This window comes from Macaca mulatta, chromosome 15 (genome assembly GCF_049350105.2).
Source record: "Macaca mulatta isolate MMU2019108-1 chromosome 15, T2T-MMU8v2.0, whole genome shotgun sequence".
Classification (NCBI taxonomy): Eukaryota; Metazoa; Chordata; class Mammalia; order Primates; family Cercopithecidae; genus Macaca; species Macaca mulatta.
This window is the reverse complement of record NC_133420.1, coordinates 120,168,456-120,189,194: the sequence shown is the minus strand read 5'-3', so window position 1 is coordinate 120,189,194 and position 20,739 is coordinate 120,168,456. Positions and strand designations below refer to the sequence as shown.

General features: G+C 50.0%; 1 protein-coding gene across 16 annotated transcripts in view; it reads left to right on the top strand.

Moving 5' to 3' along the window:
* Positions 1–13,765: 13,765 nt before the first annotated feature.
* Positions 13,766–20,739, top strand: part of SEMA4D (semaphorin 4D) — a 134,646-nt gene continuing 127,672 nt past the window's right edge. For all 16 annotated transcript variants that reach the window (XM_077966305.1, XM_077966316.1, XM_077966312.1 and 13 more), the window contains exon 1: positions 13,766–13,930. The gene's annotated coding sequence lies outside the window, so the exon portion shown is untranslated. The remainder of the gene's footprint in view (positions 13,931–20,739) is intronic.

Genomic DNA, 20,739 nt, shown 5'->3' with positions numbered 1-20,739 from the left:
CCGGGGAATGTATAAAGAATAGAAATTTATTTCTCAAAGTTCTGGAGGCTGGGAAGTCCCAGATCAAGGTGCTGGCAGGCTGGGCATCTGTGAGGGTTGTTCTCTGCTTTCCAGAGGGCACCTCATTGCTGCATCCTCACAAAGGCAAAAGGGAGGAATGCTTGTCCTCACATGGCAGAGAGATGGAAGAGGGCGAACCCACTCCCTCAAGCCCTTTTAGAAGGGCCCTGGTCCCATCCAAGCAGGCTCGGTCCTCATGACCTCATCACCTCGTAAAGGATCCACTTCTCAACACCACAATATTGGCAGTAAAATTTCAACATAAGAATTTGGGGACACATTTTCAGACCACAGCATAGGCCAACCCAGTCACCCAAATCAGCCAACCCAGGTCTTTAATCTTAAACATCAACAGATAACCAAGAATTACTGGACACTTGGGAAAACTCACAAGGAGAGAGAGGAACTTGCCAAAGAAGCAGAACAGCCGACCAGGAAGAAACTCTTGATAACTGCAGGCACAGAAGAGCATGTCATGTAATTCCAACTAGTTTCCTCAGACATCAGGGAAGGAGTTGAAGCCATAAAGAGAACAATGCTATTTAAAGTATTAAGTCTTAAAGGAGAAGTGTCCTGATGTCTGCAGTCGGACTGTATTTTTTAAAATGAGATGGATTAATGGCTGGGTGCGTGGATCGCCAGGTGCACGGATGTGGGATAAAGCAAGTGTAGCCACCTGCTAATGGGGGAATTAGTGGTAGGTATCTGGGCATTCACCATCCAATTGTTGTACCATTTCTGTTTGGAAATATGTGTGTGGAGGCGAATGAGCACTCAAGAGAATTGGAGAAAAGATGACAGTAGTTGAAAGATGTCAACACAATTTTGGGAGCTAAAAAGCAGATGGATACGTGGTTCTGACCTAGCAGACCACAGAGAGCTAAGAGCCTGCAGGGCAAGAGCTGAGAACCCAAACAGTCTTGTACAGGACTCAGGGAAGGCTCAGGAATTGGAGGTCTCTGAAGGTGGAGATGAGGAGGACTTCCTCACCCATTTCCCATTGTGTGCAGCTAGGTACAAGCCGTTACTTTCTGTCTTCAGAGATGCCAGGGGCAGGGGAGGGCAGGGGCCTGGCAATGAAAATCTATCATGGTAGACAAGGAAACCTTCCAGCCCCATGCTCAATTCAGCCTGAGAACAAGGCAGCCAGGCAGATCCCCACCCCTCCCTCACCCCTCTCTAGACAGGAGAGTGGAGGATTCTTTCCCAGGGAAATGGACAGCCAAGTAGAAAAGGTTTATTGATACAGAAAGTCGGGTGCCGAAGAAGTATCTGGTCCCTGCCCAAACACTCTGCAGTGAAGTTCTCGATGAGTGATCACTAATTAGCAGCTCCTACTTGCTTTTGGGTGTGTAGCCAGGATCACCATGGGGGAAGCCTCACCACCAGAAGACAGAAATGAACGCATTGACCCACCCAGGAGAAGGAACTCAAAGGAAGCAGAGGAAATGGAAGAGAATTCAAAATTTCCCCCAAATTAAAATTAAGATCCTCAGTGAAAACAGATATTGTTTCCATTAAATGAAAACAACATACTACCAAAAAGTAACCTTTTTAAAATAAAAAGGAGCTCTTGGAAATTAAAATTCAGATTGCAGAATTTAAAAAGGTAATAGAATTAGAAGAGAAAGTGATGGGATTCTAAAAGTAGAAGAAAAAGACCAAAATGGCCAGGTGCTGTAGCTCACGCCTGTAATCCCAACACTTTGGGAAGCTAAGACAAGAGGATGGATTGAGTCCAGGAGTTTGATACCAGCCTGGGCAACATAGCGAGACCCCATCTCTACAAAAAATTTAAAAACCAGCTGGGCAAGGTGATGCACATCTGTAGTCCCAGCTACTTGGGAGGTTGAGGCGGGAGGATTGCTTGAGCCTGAGAGTTCGAGGGTGCTGTGAGCCGTGATTGCACCACTGCATTCCAGCCTGGGCAACAGACTGAGACCCTGTCTAAAACAAAACAAAAGATGGATAGCAGCTAAGAAAAAAGTTAAGAAAATTAAAGCATCAATTCACAAAGACCAACGTCTGAATATCAGGAGCTACAGAAAGAAAAAATATCAGAGAAAAGAAAATTATTAAAGTAGTCCATAAAGTTTTCCTAGAGAAAGGAAACAAGGATGAAAAACCACCCACACCAAGGTATATCACAAAACTTTAGAACATCAGAGATGAAGATAAGATTCCAAAAGTTCCAGAGAGAAAAACAGGTCACTAGCCAAGGTCTGAGAATCAGAATGGTCATGAGTCTCTCAACAGTAGCATTGTCAGAGAGGGAAGCCATGTTTTGCATGCAGCCAACCTGGAGTCCTACTTGGACCATGCACCTTGTTGGGGGCCAGTGAGGGATGTGCTCCATCAAAATGATAGTGTCAACTAGGAAGGGCAAGATGTACATCTAGAGAACAGGGCATCTAAGCAAAAGAGGAAGTTGCGATGTGGACAGGAAGGTAACAGGCCTCAAGGTCCTGCCTCCATGTCTGAATGGAGCAGGAAGGCAGTCAGCACTGAGAAGCACACCTTCAAGAAGAAATGGGGTTCCAAGCCATGAACAGCATCCACCTAACAGGCTGGAAACCTCAGTGTTACAATGGAGGTGTGTGCTAAGGAAAATGCATTAGAAGTCTCAGAAAAACAAACATGAAAATAGCGAAGCTGTGGCCCAATGACGAAGCAAACTAAGCGGTGGTGTGATTTTGGGGAACTGATAAATGATAACAGCAGAGTTTGCTTGTCCTTGGCACAGGGAACGTTCTCCTTAAAGGGCACCAAGTCGGTGACTCAGAATGCCACGTCCTTCCCTAGGACCTGATTCAGTCACATCTTTCATTCTGCAGGGAATGCTAGTTGTGAAATTATAGACATGTAAATATTCTTTGGGGTTGTTCTGTGTTTAAAATCAACCTATATGGAGTACAACACAGAAAATTCAAAATGTAAAAAAAGAATGCCACAACAGGCGGATGAAGGAAAAAGGGAGGTGGACTAGCAGCAGAAAGGGCAAGATGCACACGGATGGGTTTCTCCTCTCACTTATGGGGTGTGAGGATAACTCCATGTGTCCACTTGACTGGGCCTTGGGGTGCCCAGATTGCACATTCTCTCCGGTGTGTCTGTGAGGGTGCTTCCGGAGGAGACTGGCATCATGAACTGGTGGACTCAGTAATGCAGTTCCCCTCCCCAGTGTGCCTGGGCCTCCTCCAACCCATTAAGGGCCTGAATAGACCAAACAGAGCATGAAGGGACGAGTGTCCCCTTCCTACCTGCCTACTTGTGTTGGGGCATTGGCCTTGTCTTGCCCTTGGACTGGGATTTACTCCATTGTGTCACCTGGTTCTCAAGCATTCAGACTCAAATGAATTACACCACTTGCTTTTCTGTGTCTCCAGCTTGCAGAAAGCAGGCTGTGGGACTTCTCTGCCTCCATAACTACTGAAGTCAATCCCTTATAATAAATCTCTCTATAGGAAGGTAGGTAGGTAGATTGATATAGAGACGTATCACCTATTGGTTCTGTTCTCTGGAGATCACTAATACAGCAGGGCGTCAAATGAAACTGCCTAAAACTACCTACAGTAAGTGGAAAAAATAAACCCTCAAGCTCAGTATTTGACAATATGTAGGAGATAAACAGGAAACCTAGTAATACTTCAAATGACCCTTGAACAACAAGAGTTTGAACTGCATGGGCCCACCTATACACAGAATTTTTTCAACCAAACACAGATGGAAAATACACTATTCACTGAATGCAAAACCCTAAATGTAGAGAGGGGCCGACTTTTCCTACATGTGAGTTCTATGGGCCGACTTCCAGACGTGAGTATGCATGGATTTTGGCATACCCAGGAGTCCAGGAACCTATCCTTCATGTATAGCAAGGGATGATTATATTAGTATTTTCAAGAATTTAGAAGTTGTAAACCAAAAATAAAGTTTGAAGGACCCCTCCCCCTGCAACCACCTGAATGAACTTCCTCCTCTGCCAGGGCACTCTAAAATCTAACCCGAAAGACTGGTTCAGGCTAGGACAGGAAGCGGGGGTTGGATATGCCTCATTATACCCCTCCAGCATTAACATCAACACAGACCTCAAGTCTGTTAAGACACATTCACAATCTATTTTTTCTGAAGCCTGCTACCTGGAGGCTCCATCTGCATAATAAGAACCCTGGTTTCTACAACGCCTTATCTTAACCCACACATTCCCTTCTACTAATAATAACTTTTTCATCCAATTGCCAGTCATAATATGTTTAAATCTACCCATGACCTGGAAGCCCCCACTCCCACTTCAAGTTGCCCCACCCTTCCAGATGGAACCAATGAACAGCTTACATGTATCGATTGACATATTATGTCTACCTAAACTGTATAAAAGCAAGCTGTAGCTTAACCACCTGTTATCAGGACCTCCTAAGGCTGTGTCACATGGGCATGTCCTTAACCTTGGCAAAATAAACTTCCTTTTTTTGTTTTTGTTTTTTTTGGTTTTTTGTTTGAGACAGAGTCTCACTCTGTCACTAGGCTGGAGTAGAGTGGCACAATCTCAGCTCACTGCAACCTCCGCCTCCTGAGTTCAAGTCATTCTCCTGCCTCAGCCTCCCAGGTAGCTGGGACTACAGGCACATGCCACCATGCCCAGCTAATTTTTGTAGTTTTATTAGAGACAGGGTTTCACTATGTTGGCCAGGCTGGTCTCAAACTCCTGACCTCAGGTGATCCCAGCCTTCCAGAATGCTGGGATTACAAGTGTGAGCCACTACATCCAGCCTGGCAAAATAAACTTTCTAAATTGACTGAGACCTATCTCAGATATTTTGGGTTCACAAAGGGACCAGGAGATGTGGGGCCAAGTGGATGCCAAATCCTCATCTCTCATCCCAAGAAGTTGTTAGCTACTATCTAATGCTGACAAATCAGGAAACAGAGTACCTTATTTTAGAGTTACAGAGCTAATTACCAGAATCAAAAAACGCTTTCTCTTGAGATTGGGATAGGAGATAGGGTGCGAAATAATGTTTAATGTACTTCTCGACTGTTGGATTTGTCTTTATTTTGTGCATGTGTTACTTTGATAATAGTTTTAAATTATGTTTAAATGAATGAAGTAGAGCTGTATAGATGCATACTGAAGGGTATTTCTGAGATTGCAAAACAAAATTTAAGTCATGCACACTTTTAAAATAAATAACAGAGATAGAAAGAGAGAGAGACTGAGTGATTGCTACTGGGCCTTTTAAGACAGTACATGCATATTTATGTATTTGAGGGGCACAAGGCCTGGAATAAAGCATATCCAACACTAGGACTGATTGTCCCAGAAGTGGGGGAGGAAGAAGAGTTGTCAACTTTTCTTTCGTTTACTTCTGTTTTATGTGGCTACTTTTGATACGTAACCTAAATTGATAAATGTCTACATTTATCAATTTTCTGTTGAAACTAAGGTTTTCACTAATACCTAGTATTTTTCCAATATCTTATTTTTACTCTTGTATTTTGCCTCAATCATAGGAAATTCTACCTTTATTTTGCTTACAACTCAATCTTTGCAAACATACTCTCTTCCCGAACGATTCTGGCTCTGTTGAATAAAGTAACAGTTGAGTGCTTCCCAGGCAGGCATGAAGTGCTGGCCTTGAAGAGGGCTGTCTGGCTCTGGGGGCGTGGTCAGGAAAGCAGCAGGTCTGGGCGTCTGATTATGCTTGGACAACGGCCTGATTTGAACATACTTTTAATTTCTGCTGGCAAGTTCCAGAGTTCTTAGAGCAGAATCTTTCCATTTGGCTACTCCATACAATGGCTTTTCCAAACTGAATGCTAACCAGGTGGGGCTATTGTTGTTTGCGGCAGGCGGTGCCTTCATTCAAAGCCTACAATTTCCTCCTCTGTGCCAGGGAAATACACAGCATGAGAACACTCTGTGTCCGGTCAGTGCCTCCAATCCAACGGGATGAAGGGTCCCGAGTAAAGGAGAAGGCAGATGCAGAGGCTCGTGGAACAGAGAATAGGCAAAACTCAGTGCCACGAGGAGATGGCTGTCAGCCACCTGACAGTCACAGACAGAGAAAGGAGAAAACCATGGGGTCATAAGAATAGCAATGAGGCTCTCAATGTTTCTCTTTGAAAAATCCAACTCTTTGTACACTCCAAATTCCCGAATAATCAAAAGGGAATCAGAACCATTGAGTTCCCCCATGCCCAGGTTCACAGCACCTTTCCTGACAACAAATAACTGGGTGGGAGGCAGGCGTGAGGCGCCCTTTCCCTTTTGAGGGGCCGGCCTGCAGTCCCTAGGGCAGGGGCTACTCCTGCACCTGCTCAGCATCCCTGCCTGGTCTGCACACAGCATTGGTGGTAGCCTCTTATTGCCTGTTGGAAGTTGTAACACACATTAAAATGTGTGTAGAGACTCTATTGGAAAGTCCAAACACGAGGTGAATATCGTGCCCAGAAAGGGCACAGCCGGTGAAGAATAAACTTCACTGACCTGCCCTGTTTCCTCCTCTGTAAAATGAGGACAGCATGGCCTGCCCTGCATCTTTCTATGGGAAACTCAAGCTCTGGTGTTGCCAAGGACAGAACTCAGCCTGCAGGCAGCATCTGCCCATCAGGAATCCTCCACCAGGACTTTTGCTATGTTCGATATACAGTGTAGAAAGCAGGGTGGGGGATGGCTCTCCCAAGCCGGAGCAGGGGCCCTATTGAAAGCTGAACACAACATCATTTTTAATTACAGATATTTCCCTTTACTTCTTTGCATTTTCAAATTTTCTATTGAGGATAAATTCTAAACATTAAAGTGCAGAGCTCAGTGAATTTTGACATATGTATACACTCAGGTAACCATCATCCAGGTCCATATACTCAACACTTTCAGCCTCCCACTGTGCCTTCTCTAATTCAGAACCTAACTGAGAGTAACTGCTATTCCGACATTGATCCCTTTATTATGTTTGCCTGCTCTAGAACTTCTTATGGGCAGAATTGTATAGTAGGGGCTCTTTTGTGTACGTCTGACTTCTTTCAGAATTATGTCTAAGATACTCGCCCATTTTGCTACATAGAGTTCTTTCCCTTTTTCATTACTTTGCAGTATTCCATAGGGTGACTATACCACCATTTATTTTGCCTTTTTTTTTTTTGAGACAGAGTCTTGCTCTGTTGCCCAGGCTAGAGTGCAGTGGCGCGATCTCGGCTCGCTGCAAGCTCCGCCTCCCGGGTTCATGCCATTCTCCTGCCTCAGCCTCCAGAGTAGCTGGGACTACAGGCGCCCGCCACCATGCCCGGCTAATTTTTGTATTTTTAGTAGAGACAGGGTTTCACCGTGGTCTTGATCTCCTGACCTCGTGATCCGCACGCCTTGGCCTCCCAAAGTGCTGGGATTACAGGTGTGAGCCACTGTGCCTGGCCTATTTGTCTTTCTACTACTGATAGACACTGGGGTTGTTTCTAGTTTGGAGTCACAACAAATGAAGTTATCATGAGCATTCTTATATATGTGTTTTGGTAAACATATGCACTTAATTTTGTGCCTTCTATCCAGAAGAGGAATTGTGGGTTATAAAGCATATGAGTATTTAGCTTTAGTTGTACTGCTCTGTATTGTGTATGGAAGTGGCCATACTATTTTATACTCCCAGTGAAGATGTATGAGAATTCTAGCTGCTCCACATCCTTGCCAACACTTGCTGTTTTCATTTTTAGACATTCTAGTAGGTAAGCAATTTTCCACTTAAATGTATAATAGCACTAATCACACTACAGTGAGTATGGCACTCACCCAGTTGTCCATGAATATCTGTTTTTCTGTCCCTTAATATATTAATTATAGACTTTTAGCTGGTTACATAGTCACTCAACTAGCAGCTATATTTCCAACTCCCCCTTGCAGCTACATGTGGGCCCAGGACTAAGTGCTGGTCAATGGTATGTGACAGAAATGATGTGTGCTACTTCCTGGTATTGCACTGAAATCTGTTGATCACACTCGTCCTGGCCTATGAAATCTATTGATCGTACTCTTCCTCTTTCCAGCTAGATGGATGGTAACATCCAAATGGGAGACAGCAAAGCTCCCCACCAGTCCTGGTCCACGTGTCTATCTCTGAAAATGTTATACAAGAAACGAATAAACTTCTGTCTTGGCCAAACTACTGAATTTTTATCATAGCAGGGAATCGTGCATCCAAATAAACACTCTGTGATTGCTCATTTGCCCTCTGGCTTGAACACACCTGGGCACATGTTGTTCCTATTTGCTTAGCAGTCATCTGTGCCCTGCAGTTCTGTGAGACTGTGAACTGTATCTGCTGCAGGCATATGCATGTGGCCCAGGGCTGACTGGTTGTGGTTTCTCATCCTTGTCTGGAATATTGGGTAAATGGGATTGACATGAGAGCCAACAGAACCAATCAAAGTCCTTCCATGAGATTTGCAACATAAAGAGAAAGAGTCTTTGTCATCATTTTAGAGTTTGGTGGCCAGGAGCCTTGTGACAGGAGAGGATAAAACCAACACCCAAACAGAGCTAGGGCCAATCAGAGAGAAAGAAGGAAAGAGTCAGAAAGATGAGGGAAGAGAGAGATTTAATAATGGCATCCGAGTCCCTGGATCTAACTGTACCTGGAGCACCTTTAGATGCAAGTGAGCCAATAGTATGAGCTGAATTTCTGTCATTTACAACCAAGAGTCCTGTCTCCTTCATCAATACCATAAACATGTTTGATGGCAATTTTATAAAGCACTATGCAAGATGCTGGAGATACCATCTTTCCTTTAAAATAGTAATTCTTAGTCTGATCAACTTTGAAGGGTCCATCCAGATGGAATGGATGATAAGAAAAGAATTACATTTTTTTTTCCTACTAACCTCTAACTGAAAGGAAGCATTTCCTTCGGGTGTACATGCAGGCAACAAACACAGCCACATCAGCAGTATGTGTGGACTTCTCCCCAGCAGAAATCACAGCGATTCTCACATCACACGATGCTTGTCACAGACCTTAAAATATCGGCTGACTTATCATGACTTGGAAACTACAGCTATCAGATCTGCTGCTAGAGCATGTTATTAAAAAAGAAGCAAGTAGATCACATTTTAAAGTATTTTGGTAGCTGTGTTTTGGTATAATTCGTTTCCTTTTGAATCCTGTACTTGACTTTACGCATTTAAACACATTACTCTGAAAGAAGTTCTATAGACTTCACCACTCTGTGTAAGTTCAAAATGTAGACCGGAGAAGAAAGAAGACTATCAACAAACAATTACAATGGAAGCTGGTGCAGGCACCAAGGAAGGGATGTGTAAGGTGACATTATAGCTGCAGAGCAGGGTGGGGGATATTAGCTCTGCCCCGAGGTGTGTGGGTTTGTGTAGGAGGAAATGATGCCGGGCGGAGCCTTGACACATAAGTGGGTGTCTGCCATCCAGCCAGGGATGCGGGGAGGTCCGTGGTCTGGCATTTGGTGACAGTAGTCACTGTAAAGGTCAGAAAGGCATTGCTGGGGCAAGTTCATCTGGCAGACACCAGCACTGATTAGATCTATAGTTAGCTGGGGCGCACACTAGCGTCCTGTACACTCCCCAGTATGATGAAGGATGGCTTAGTAACCCATGCTGCATGTTCAGTGATGTGGGAAGTGCTGCCATGAGTGTATGCACCAAGGGTGGATTACACCCCTTCACCAGATTTATCTAGCACTTAGTGGTTTGACAGCTGAACACTGTGCAGAAGCACAGAGCAATGACAGCATCTCAGCATGGCCTTCATTTCTATGCTTCTGCCGATGTGACCCCACATTTCCAAGTGTGGCTTTAACAAAAAGAGCTCTGTGGGTCCTGTGGGGGTCACAGTGGTAATAAAGACATAGGAGGGTGCTGGAGGAGCCTAGGGGTCTCAGAGCCTTCAAAATCCCTTTCGGCTTCTTTCATTAACCTGTTCTAACAATCAGGGTGCCTGACAGAGACCGGTGCGGACTCTTTATTTTGGAGAGGCTGGCCAGGAAGGCCACACTCTCACCAGCCTTTTCTGGGGTGGGGGGAGGGACAGAGATAGGAGTAGGAGTCACAGCATGGTCTCAGCAGCCACTGCATGGTAACAGTGGAGGCGTGGCTCACCCACGTCTCTGCAGAGTGTGGTCACATTCAAAGGACATCTCCCCAGACTTTTCTGGAAGCTGCTGGCAGACCCCAGACCCAACCTTCCCACAGCCCCTCAGAGGACCCCGTTTCTCCACTTGCTGTGCTGACTCTCTCTCTAAGCTTAGCCTGGACACTCCACCCGCCACCACAGGTGAGAGGTGTCAGGCCGGCTCTTTCTGAAGACACCTCCTTCACTGCGTAAGGCTTCGCACTGGGCAATCTGGAAACGGCTCCCAGCCCAGTACGTGTCTGTTCCCTCCTGCACTGCAAAGTGGAAGCAGAGGAGCCTCTCTCCTTATATCCACCTGGGCCGTGTTGGAAGCTGAGTATTATTTGTGCTGCCATACTTGAGTTTTTTTCTTATATGGGACTTAACTATTATCGATCCAGTTACCGTGCTCCATCTGCATATAGATGGTGTCAACATTCTGGCTGGGAAATGCAGAGAAACTTTCCAAAGCATGGTCTCAGTATCCAAACACTTGGCATTTCTGGGGAAACTAGAAAATACATTGGTTAATATGATCTTTGATATGCTTGAAATTAATATTGGAGGCGGAAAGTAAGGGGGGTCAGAGGTAAGGCAAGATTGGAGTTCATTTAGCTACTTTTATTTTTATTTTTTGAGACTGAGTTTTGCTCTGTCGCCCAAGCTGGAATGCAGTGGTATGATCTTGGCTCACTGCAACCTCTGCCTCCCGGGTTCAAGTGATTCTCCTGCCTCAGCCTCCTGAGTAGCTGGGATTACAGGTGTGTGCCACCATGCCCAGCTAATTTTTGTATTTTTAGTAGAAATGGGGTTTTGCCATGTTGGCGAGGCTGGTCTCGAACTCCTGACCTCAGGTGATCCGCCTGCCTCGGCCTCCCAAAGTGCTGGGATTACAAGCGTGAGCCACCGCGCCTGGCCTGCTACTTTTATGTCTATGTTTGAAATGTTCCATGACAAAGTGTAAAACAAGAACAAAAAGGCAAGCGTGGTCACTTTGGGAGACATGGGCAATCATGCTGAGAGAAGGGAACAGGGAAGAGGGTCAGAGAGGAGGGAAAAGGAAGACCTCATAATGGCATCCAAGTCCCAGTTCTAATGGTACCCAGAGCATCTTTGGATGCAAGTGAGCCAATAGTACGAGCTGAAGTTCTGTCACTTACAACCAAGAGTCCTGTCTCCTTCATGAATGCAATAAACATGTTTGAGGGTAATTTTATATAAGCACTGTGCAAAGAAGCCCTTGCATTTGCCGCCTGGGCACTGTAGAAAGCTTTTCGGAGTTTTTATTGAATTCTCTCACGTCCTTCTGTATGCATTAGGAAACAGGCTAGAGAGGACAGGATTCTGGAAGGTCATGATGCCAGAAATGTGGGTCCCAGGACAGCCATGCAAAGGCTCTTCTTTGCCCGGGGCTGCCCTCTATCAGATTCTGAGCATGTGGGTCTAAAAGCCAGGAGAGGATTCAGCAGTTGCTGAGAAGCACACCCCTCTGCTGCCGGTCCCCTCCCTGCAGTGTGTTCCCAAGGTGGCCCCAGGCCTGTCTAGACGCTGGCCCTGAAGGGCACGCTCCTGCCGGGGCAGCCGGCTCCTCCGCAGTGAGGTCTGTCAGAAAGGGCCCACAATGGGCAGAAATCCACTTTCTCATCTAATTTCCACCCATCTGTCCTCATGCTGCCCTTCATCACACCACAGAGTAATCCTTCTTCCCTGGACAGTTTTGCATATATTGGGGTTCTGCTGTCTTGCGCTCCACACATTGATTTTCTAGGCTGAAGACTCCCAGTGCGTCAACTCCCCTCCCACGGGATACTGCTGGCTGCCTTAGACACCAAGCAAGGGCATGGTATTCTAGGTGTGTCTGACTAGTGAGGAATAAAACAGAATCCCCCACCCCCTGATCTGTGCAATGCTTGCATGTGTAGATCCTAAGCGTGCATCCCTCCTTGGGCATAGAATGCTGTTAAACCAGTTCTGTCCTAATCCATTTCCGTTATGTTTCCATCCAAATGGGATGTGGAACATGGATTCGTGGACCCATACAATTGGAAAAGAGCTTGGAAAAGACTTCTCCTCTAGTTTTTTCTTGTAATAGTCACCAGCACTGAACCTGAGCACACAGTGCAGTGGGCTTTACCTGCCATTCTCTTTCCGTGCTCCCCAAACCTTCCAGGATGACCACACTGACCGTTGCGGGGTACAGAGGGCTGAGGCCTGAGGTTACCTTGGAAACTGCAGAGCTGTGAGTCAAGGGAGTCTATCAGATTCCAGGCCCTGACTCTTCAGCGGAGGGTGGTGGCTGCCACGCGGTAGAGGGAGGAGGGGGTGCATGCTGCACCCCACCCTGCTTGACACCAGCTTTGCCATCTTAGTCCTTGCTGGGCCCAAGCCCTGTTGTCAGAGCTCCGGCACTGAACCACAGGAACCACAGGAGGCCCCTGAAGGGAACTCTGTGACTGTTGGGTCTTTAACTCTGTGACTGTTGGGCCTGGGACAGGCTTCATTTGTAAACTCTGGCTCTCAGAGCAGTGCTCAGCAGGAAAACAGCTTCAGGACCCCTGGCCCTCAACAGCAGTCTGTAGTCCAGGGAGGTATCACCTGGCCTGGAGAGGGGCTCCCCAACCCCTCACATTTAGGGGAAATCCTAGCCGGTTCCATTAGGAACGGAGTCCCCTTCTCAGGACTGTGTTCCGCAATAGGCCTGCCGGCCTGGCCAGTCACCGTGCCAGCCCTGTCACCTCTCCTGGGGGCAGAGGGAGGAGGTCTGGATGGAGGAGCACCATCTCTGAGGGCCCCCAGATCCCCAAACCCATGGGCTAGTCACAAACACGCCTCACCAGCAACCTCACAGGAGGACCATTTGCCATCTAGAGTGGAAAACGAACGTTTAGCAAAAGGCTAGCATGGGGGTTCAGGGAAACCAAGCCTCCAGGTGGTGCCAGCCCCTGCTCCTGGGGAATAGGAGCAGTCCGGTGTGAAATATTCTTGCCCAAAGTCAGCAGCCAAGTGTTCTGGGTGCCACGTGCCACACCCACACTGCAGGTCAGGTTCTCAGAAGAGCTGGCTCAGGGTCTGGGGGTGAAAAAAACCTGGGGGATTTGGGGGAGGCCTGGAAAGGGTGGGGTTCATCCAGGACCCCAGAAGGGGCAAGCTTGTCTATTAACAGCTGGTGAGGAAGAGGGTGACAGGGCACCTCTTGGTTCTGGGAGGGTGCTTGACTCAGCACAGACCAAGCCAGGGCTGAGGGATAACCCTCTGGGCCTGGCGGGGAGGCAAGAGAGATGGGAGGTGAGGAGGAAGGAGTGGGAAGCAAAAGTGGGAAGAAGGGGAGAGAGGTGGAAGAGTGTTACGAAGGTGAAGAAAGACGAGGAAAAAGAGAAGAGAGGAAAAGAGAGGTTGGGGGAGGGGAAGGAGGGAGGTGAACAGGGGCGAGGAGGAGGGAGGAGGAAGAAAGGGGCGGGGCCAGGGGAGGGAAGAGAAGAAGGGGGAGGGGAAGGGAAAGGGGAGGAGGCGGGAAGGGAGGGGGAGCGGAGGAGGGGCCTGCGCGCCCGCCCCGCGCCCTCCGTCCCCGCGCCGGCCTCCGCGCCCTCGCGCGCCGCAGCATCACAGTCGCCGCCGCCGGGCCTCCCCGCCGCCCCTTCCCTGGCCCGGCCGCCTCCCGCCGCCGCCGCCGCCGCCGCCGCCATTCCTGGCGCCCGAACTCGCCCGGCTGGGAGCCGCCGAGAGCAGGAGGCGCGCTCCAGGTAAGCGGCTGGGCTGGCGCGGGAGGGAGGGCGCGCGAGGCTGGGCAGGTGCGCTGGGGGCGGCCTGGACCCTCCGCGGAGCCCCTGCTCCACACCTCTAGGCTCCTCCCCGGACCCTCGGGGCCCTCCTCGAACCCCTGCAGGAGCCCCCTTCTAAAATCCCCCGGACCCCTGGACTCCTTCCTGGATCCCCCCGGGGCCCCTCCCGGGACGCCTCCCGGAGACACCTACCCGGACCCCTCCCTGAACCCCTCCGACCCCCTGAACCCCTCTGCGATCCCTTCCCGGCCTTCTCCCCTTCCCGGTTGGCTCCCCAGTCCCTGCGCGCAGGTGGCTCCCCTGGGCGCGGGGGAGCGGGGGCGCGCTGCAGACCCCGGCCAGGGAGGGGGCGGCGCGCTCGGCCAGGCCCCGTCGCGCCCCGGCCCGCCCGGTCTGGCCCCGCTAGGTCAGGCCTCGCTCCGGCCAGCCCGGGCTCCGGCCGGGCCCCCGCGGGCTTCTATTTTGGTTGCGGAGGCCGCGGCCCCTGTGCACTGGACCCGGCGCCGCGCACTCAGACAGGTGGGGCAGGTTGGGCCGCAGTGGTCAGGTCGCCGCCTTGGCAGTGAGTGCTGCAGCTGCAGGCCTCGGTTTCCTTTAGGGTTTTGGCTGCATTATTGTAGAACAACCCAGGAGAACCACAAGCCTTAGCTTGGGCTGCACCTGTTGCAGCCGCCTGGTGAGCTGCAAGGGGCTGGCTCTACTGGGGTTATGCCAGTAAAAACATGTAAAGGAGAATTGAGCTCGTGGTTGTCCTCTTTATTTATCTGGCTTCGTATTTTGGGGGATAGGTGCGGGCGTGGGTGAATGGGAGTCTGTAGGTGGGCAGTTTGCGTCAAAAGAGGCCTGGTATTGAGGGCTGTGTCCTGCTTTCCGGAACGTTTGCCACATGAAGTTGCTTTGCTTTTGTTTGGAAAACCTCACTCTGTGTTGAGCACATCCCAGGCTCGTGGGTGGCCAGGCCCCCGAAGGCCAAGCTGGACGTGGGGCCTGGGGCCAAGCATCTCACCCTGCTGCTCTGAGTCTTTTCAAATCCACCAGGCGCCACTGAACGGAAGTTTCCTTTCCTGGGGGTGAAGTGACACCAGTGGCCTGTCACCTCATACGTGTCCTAGGCCTGGGGCCTGCCTGCTGGCTGCCCAGGCGAGGTTATTTGGTAATGTTTACTGTGTCCCAGAAACAGGCAGCTCTGGCCAGTGCAGGGGCAGGATTCTGGTAGAGATGATAATGCCCTGATTGTCGTTTTGACAGTTGGTGTCTGTGTATATCATGTCTTGGTAGTCGTCAGCCAGAAGAAGAAAGCAGGCGGGCTCAGCATACCCTTCAGGGAGGCTGGGGTGGGAGGATGAGGGATGCGCTGGCCTGTTTCTGTGGGCAAAGACTGCCCCCCCCAGAAGGCCAGACCTTCAGACTGAGAAAAGTGTACATGGTACACTCAGCAACTCAAACAAAGAAATAAAAACACATCACTGGTGCCAGGAGCAGCCCTGGGGTCCCAGGAGGGTGGGCTGCTCAGGAGTTGGTAGACGGAGGAGCTCAGTGGCTGTATGTCAGAGTGCAGACAGGCAAAGGCCACCGTGGGGAAGCCGAGCCCCAGCTGCCATGCTAGCCCAGGGTTTTGCAGCACAGCACAAGGGAGGCACTCCATGGGAGGGGGCCCAGCTCCTGACAAGCACACCCAGAGTCTGCTGAAAATGCAGCCTTGCACAGACCCTCTCTGAGAGCCGGGGGTCCTGGGCACTCAGCGTTTGGAGTGCAAGACCAGCGACCATGTTGCACTAGCTGTCCAGTGGGTCTGGGGCCAGGGAGATGTCCTTGGTGACATCATCCACTTGTGGACAGTCCTTTCCATGCGGACCACTGGAGGCAGGTGTTATCTAGAGCCACTTTCCCCACACCAAGCGGGTGCGTCCAGGCCAAAGCTTGGGAGTGCGCGCTAATGGCCGGCTTTGACTGAGGAGGGAGGGAACATCCGCGGCTGCCAGCACAACAGCAGAATCAATAATGCATTGCAAAGATCAATGATTTTCTCTATCTTCTGTGCTTCTGGATTGAGCCTGTTCAGGCTTCTGCCTCTCTTGGTTCCATTTCTGGTGGGGAGAGAGGGATGGTTGGGTCCAGGAGGTTGGTTGCAGATTCTCCTCCTGATCCCCTGGAGCCAGAGCTCCGGGGTTGGAGCTAGGACCCATGGGGGTGAAACTTGCCATGTGGAAATATAGGAATAAACGTGCCATGGGCTGACTATTGAGCTTAGTTGATGAGAGAAAGGCTGCTGCCTGCTGTTCCCAACCAGGGCAGTTATTTCTTCTTTGAACTTGGACGATTCCAGGAAGAAAACTGGAAGGTGAGAAGGGAGGTGGCAGAGGCACCTGGGATGGGTCCTCTCTTCCCTGGGCCAGGGTCCGCCCTGGGCTTGGCAGGTGCAGCTCCTCAGCCCTGCCCATTGCATCCCCATCCCTATCACTATTGCCATTCAGGGTCCGGGGCTGTCCTGGACGTCTCAGGGTGTCACTCAAGAGCTGAGCTTGTAGAGCAAGGGAGGAGCAGGCTCCCCTGCACACGACAGGGAGAGGTTTGCTGGGGACTTTGCTGTTGGGAGATGACATGGGAAAGCAGAGATTTATTAGGAGGAGATAGCTGCTGATTCAGTCAGGTGGAGAGGGTGTGCCAGGGCCTTCCCTGGAAGCCGGGTGGTGATTTCGGCACGCTAATTAAGGCGATCCTTAGGATAAGCAAATTGCTTTGCTGCTTGTGGCTCACTTTCCAGCTTCTGTGACCCTCCCTGAGCGAATTTGCCTTTACCTGGGGGTGTCGCAGCAGGGGCCCCAGCTTTCCACTGCCTTGCTGCTACCCCTGGGGCATCAACAACAGTCTGAGGGTGCAGAACCTCACAGCCACCTTCCCACAGCACCTGTGCAAGCCTCAGTGGGGGGTAGGCAGGGTCCTGTTATTTGGTCCAGAAGTTTCAGATGCTGCCCATGAAAGCAATGACTGCATCCCTGCCCTGGGTCACGTCTAAGTGGCATCCCAGGATTTCTGGCTTCGATCAAAGCCTGATCCAGAGCTGTCACTTGGATCGGCATTTGATCCAAGAATCACTCCTTCGAAAATTAGGCTATCGATGTGTCTCATGGACGTTTGTGGAGTGAATGATGATTTTAAGGAATTCCTTAATCACTGCATTGTGGTTATGTTAGAATAATCTTCATCCTTTAGCGATAGATACTGGGTGTTCATAGATGAAATGGTGTTTGGGATCTGCCTCAGATCAGTGTGAGGTGGGGAAGCAGAGGGGATGAGGAGGGCGAGATGGTCTGAGTGGACAGTTGGGGTCTGGATGAGAGTGCCTGGGTTCTTTGTTCTGCTCTGGCTACTTCCGTGCACTTTGAAATTTCTCCATCATAAAAAGTTAATAATAATCGGAGATCTCCAATTCCTCCCTGTAAAACATGCCATTGGATTCTTTACTTCATGATGGCATCATTCAAAGGTTTACTTTAAAAGATGTGCCAATATATTAAGTAGAAACGTCACTCCTTAGTGTAGAGTATAGAGAATGTACCCTCTCCATGCACAAGTGCAGGCACTCAGCACGGAAGCCCATCTGGAAGGACACACACCTGGCATTCAGCAGATCATTATGGGGTGTGTGTGGCCTGGTGCCAGGCACTGCCCCAGGCTCTAGGGACACAGCCCCGAGTGGAAGCAGCACTTCACAGTTAGCAAAGGGTGGAGCGTGTGTGAATGTGAGTGAGTGTGTGTTGGGGGAGGAGAGGGAAGAGGAAGAGGGAACCTGTACTTTGTCTTCTTTTTGTACTTATGTGTGGTTTGTTTCTGTTACAAAGAATTATTTTTATAATTACAAAATGAATTTTTAAAAAGTGGTCTTCATTAGGTCATATACTTTCCTCCGGCATTTTAAATAGAAGTTAATTTGTGGAAGTTCATGTTTCTACACATCTTAATAACAGATACATTGGCTTCCATGAGGCAATCAATGAATCAATAGTTATTGACCCTCTGAATATGTGCTTTGTGGGCTATGAAAGATAGAAATCAATACGCTACTATCAGCATTGGGGGAGACAAGATGAAGACCCTGACAATTAAATCATAGTACAGTCCAGCCACAGAAGGGTCATCCTTACACTCAGTACAGAAATGAAGGCCAAGTCTGGTCTGGAGCCTGTGCCAGGGGGGTCCCCATTGCCGGCTGGCTAACCTGGACCTGGGGCTTGTTCCAGCATTTTACGTGATGCCTTTGTTTTCTCTTTCCATTTAGTAGAGAATATGTTAAGTAACCTAAAGCTATAGCAGAAACGTAAGTGGTGATGCTGCATGGAAGTCTACAAAGTAAAAAGTAGAAGTTGCTTAGAATTGTAACAGTTTTTGTGTTTTCCTGATCTGTTGCAAGAAATTAGAGTTGCTTGAGCAGCCAGAACCTAATTTGCCTTGATGTAGAATTTGGGTGTTTGCTGGGCCCTCTGATTTGTATGTGTGTTTTGATTTTGTTTGGAAGGACAGAAAGTTTCCCGTTAGGCCTGCAGTTGGCCCACTTGGTTCTCACTGTGAGTTTGGGAGCTTTTGTTTGTTGTTGCTCCTGACTGGTGTGTCCCATGTGCTGTGAGGGCACAGCCGGGTGCTGCAGCAGGGCTGTGGTGGGGCTCTGAGCCCTGGGCCATCTTTGAGGGCTGAGGGTCTTGGCACACATTCATTGTTGTGCTGCCAGGAGCCGCCTGCCTTCACGCCTGCACAGAACCACCCAGTGGGTGGATGCACATTCTTTTCCCCCATCTGGATCACTCTTATCCTGTATAGCCCCCTCCTTCTGAGGGCCCACAAGGAGCTGAGCCATCTGGGCGGGTCACAGTGCTGGCACCTTTGGGCCCTGGTGGGTGACGCTCCTGTGTCTTGGGTTCTCGACGTGAAGGAACTGCTTACCTTTCAGGGCCCTCCCAACTCTTGCACTTGTCCTTGTGATGAAGTTTCACTGCTTCCCCAGAAAACATGTATTGAATGTCAGTGATGGCTGGGGGTGCCGGGGGATATGGTCAAGTGGAGGGAGATGGGAGGCTAACGAGAGGGGAGATAGATAGTTCCAGGTCCAGCCGCTTGAGGGGCCAGTGGTTTATTGAGAGGGTGGTTGTGATTTAAAATCAGGTGGCCCCTGTGCCCTGCTGAGCCCTAGATGTAGGGGAGGTGAGGAGTGGTGAGGGGACACTTAGGCACACATGAGCAATGGCAGGAGGGCAGTGCGGGGCAGGCCTTGCAGGAGCTTGGGTGGCCTCCTCAGGTGGGAGGCAGGCTGATTCCAGGTGTTCTGCGAAGACGGAGCCAATAGGACTGTGATGGATCCCATGAGGGCTGTTGCAGCAAGAGAGGGGTCCAGGATGGCCCAGGAGTCTTGGATGGGGTGTTGGAAGGGTAGAGTTGCCATCTCTCTGAGGCTCGGGTCTGCAGGGGAGCAGTTGTGAGGATTCAGAGGGATGATGTGGCTCTCAAGAAAGTACAGGCGGGAGCCCTACTGAAGTGTCCCAGTGGAGGTGGGGAGGAGGAAGGTGGAGGAAGGGGTCTGGAGTTTGGGCGAGTGCTCTGAACCGGGACCCTAATCTTGGCAATATATTATAGCTATAGAGATGACATTTTGAAAGGGAGTTTGGATGAGACCACTGGGGAGTCAAGGTAGATGGAGAAGAGGTCCAAGGACTGAGCCTGGGACAAGAAACCAAGAAGGTGTGGCCAGCAAGGTAGGGGAAAACCAGAGGGGTCCGAGGGCGTCCTAGAGGCCACATGCAGCTTGCGAGAGAGGGAGGGTGACAGTGGAGGCCATGAAGGTGAGAACCAAGGACAACCTGGGGTTTATCCACATGGTCTGGGATGATGGGCTGAAGTATGGGATGAGTTTCTTGAGAGAAGGAAGGAGGGGAATTTGGGACAGCAGGGCCCTTAGCTTTTTCAAGAATTTTGCTGCTGTGAAGGGAAGTGGGGAAGTAGAGAGGGATCATGGGCAGATAGGGCTGAGGGAGGCCCGCTTGGAAGGTTTGCATCCTGAAGGGAAGGATGGAGCAGAGCAGGAGGAAGCCGTGAGGTGGGCAGGAGGGACAGAGGCTGTCTGGGGCTGCCCCGTCGGTGGAGGGTCTCCACGAGCTGCTATTGACTCTTGGTGTGTGTCGGGCCTCCTCTTGGCCCGGGGCCCACAGATGCATGGGGTTGTCCTGTCACTGGTGGACTGTGAGCATTTTCCTCATCACCTTAGTGAGTGCTGGCATTGTCTCCAGGCCCGGCAGGGATGGCCTGCATTTTGCCCGCAACACGGACTCTCAGTTCCACGTGGACTGAGCGCTGGAGGAATGGGAGAGTGCTTCTCTGAGAGTGGTCCCTGCACCAGCAGCACTGCACCCCTGGGAAGTGCAGAGTCTCCCTTGCATCTGGAACTGTGGGGTGGGACCGGCCATCTGTGTTTTTTTTGTTTTTGTTTTTTGAGACAGAGTCTTGCTCTGTCACCAGGCTAGAGTGCAATGGTGTGATCTCAGCTCACTGCAACCTCTGCCTCCTGGGTTCAAGCCATTCCCCTGCCTCAGCCTACTGAGTAGCTGGGACTACAGGCACACACCACCACCCCCGGCTAATTTTTTGTATTTTAGTAGAGACGGCGTTTCACCATGTTGGCCAGGATGGCTCCATCTCCTGAGCTCAGGTGATCCACCCTCCTCGGCCTCCCAAAGTGCTGGGATTACAGGCGTGAGCCACAGTGGCCAGCTTCAGCCGTCTGT